Genomic DNA, 2,418 nt, shown 5'->3' on the forward strand with positions numbered 1-2,418 from the left:
ACAACAGGATGACATATACTGTAGCCGGTGTAGTAACAACAGGATGACATATACTGTAGCCGGTGTAGTAACAACAGGATGACATATACTGTAGCTACTCACCAACACGCCTCCCCCTCCGATGCCCATCATGAACCAGACCAGCCTGGACAGTTTGTCCTGTTGCACGTATTGGATCTTTAGTTCAGGGAAGAACAGCAGAAGGTTGGCCACAATACAGCACACCGCCAGGGGCAGGAGGGCAAAGCCCAGCGACCGCACAAAACCCGTAGAGCACATCTCCCCTACCACACAGGAGAACGAGGAGGAGAGGAATGGAGAGGAGGAGTGGAGCGGGGATCACCAAGGAGACCAGCGAGTGGAGAGAGGAGTGGAAAAATGCAGAGAGAAGGGTAGAGGATCCGTGAAGAGAGGAATGGAGGGTAAGAATGGAGAGAGAGAGAGAGAGAGAGGGGAGGTTGGGGGTCTGTTCACAGCTGTAATCCAGGAAGGAAACTGAATGGTTTCCCTCGTGTGTCTGGGTTTTAACTGAACCCTCCACCTCCTGAGAGTCTGAGGTTGATGACGCAACCAGCTCCATTTTAGGGCGAGGGGCTGAGTGGAACGGACGCCACAGGAAGAGAGAAGGGTGAGAGTCTTGAGCCCTGACCAGTCCCTCAGGGCCGGAAAGCATTCTGTCCGAAAAACTATGAAAAATCCCTTAGGAATTCAGAGAGCGAAGGGGGGGGGGGGAGACAGAGTAAGAAAGAAAGTGACAGAGGGAGAGAAAGAGTATGCATTTTGATGTGATTCCCCATTGACAGCTAGTCTTACTGGGGTCTGACACATGACTAAAAATACATTACAATTGACATATATTTATGGAACCTCCTCCACTACTCCACAATACTCCAGGGGGTGGTAAACTGTGAACGCCCTGACAAAGTTAACCAACAGGTCAACAGACTACCACAAAGAATATGCAGTATGAACAGTAGAGGATTTTGGTTTGTAAAAGCAGATACAATCCCTTTACGTGTTTATTTGAACAGTGAAGCTAAAACAATGGCTGCCCTCCAGGACATCTACAGCACCTGGTGTCAAAGAGAGACCAAGATGATCGTCAAGGACGTCTACCATTCTACAGTGCATTTGGAAAGTATCCAGACCTCTTGACTTTTTCCACATTTTGTTACAGTACAGCCTTATTCTAAAAAATAAAATAAAAATAAAATGTATCCTCACCAATCTACACACAATAGCCCATAATGACAAAGCAAAAACAGTTTTTTTTATATTTATGCAAATGCTTGAAATAAAAAAAAACACCTTATTTACATAAGTATTCAGATCCTTTGCTATGAGACTCAAAATAAGCTCAGGTGCATCCTGTTTCCATTGATCATCCTTGAGATGTTTCTACAATGGGAGAACCTTCCAGAAGGACAACCATCTCGGTAGAACAGCACCAATCAGGCCTTTATGGTAGAGTGACCAGACAAAAGTCACTCCTCAGCCTGCTTAGACTCTCAGACCATGAGAAACAAAATTCTCTGGTCTGATGAAACCAAGATTTAACTTTTTGGCCTGCATGCCAAGCGTCACATCTGGAGGAAAGCTGGCACCATCCCTATTGTGAAGCATGGTGGTGGCAGCATCATGCTGTGAGGATGTTTTTTAGCGTCAGGGACTGGGACACTAGTCAGGATCGAGGGAAAGATGAACGGAGCAAAGTACAGAGAGATCCTTGATGAAAACCTGCTCCAGAGTGCTCAGGACCTCAGACTGGGGCGAAGGTTCACCTTCCAACAGACAACGACCCTAAGTACACAGCCAAGACAACGCAAAAGTGGCAGTGTAGCAACGCTCCCCGTCCAACCTGACAGAACTTGAGAGAATCTGTGGAGAAGAATGGGAGAAACTCACCAAATACTGGTGTGCCAAGCTTGTAGCGTCATACCCAAGAAGACTCGAGGCTGTAATCACTGCCAAAGGTGCTTCAAGAAAGTACTGAGTAAAGGGAAAGGGGGATACCTAGTCAGTTGTTCAACTGAAATGTGTCTTCCGCATTTAACTCTTCTGAATCAGAGAGGTGCGGGGGGCTGCCTTAATCAACATCCACGTCTTCGGCGCCCGGGGAACAGTGGGTTTACTGCCTTGCTCAGGGCACGGGGAACAGTGGGTTTACTGCCTTGCTCAGGGGAAGAACGACAGATTTTTACCTTGTCAGCTCGGGGATTCAATCCAGCAACCTTTCGGTTACTAGGCTACCTGCCGCCCCAGTGTCTGAATACTTATGTAAATGTGATATTTCAGTGTTTTATTTTTAATAACACAAATCGATGCACCTGGCACCTACTATCATACCCAGTTCAAAGGCACTTAATTTTTTTGTCTTACCCATTCACCCTCTGAATGGCGCACACACACAATCCATGT

This window comes from Salvelinus sp. IW2-2015, linkage group LG16, assembly GCF_002910315.2.
Source record: "Salvelinus sp. IW2-2015 linkage group LG16, ASM291031v2, whole genome shotgun sequence".
Classification (NCBI taxonomy): Eukaryota; Metazoa; Chordata; class Actinopteri; order Salmoniformes; family Salmonidae; genus Salvelinus; species Salvelinus sp. IW2-2015.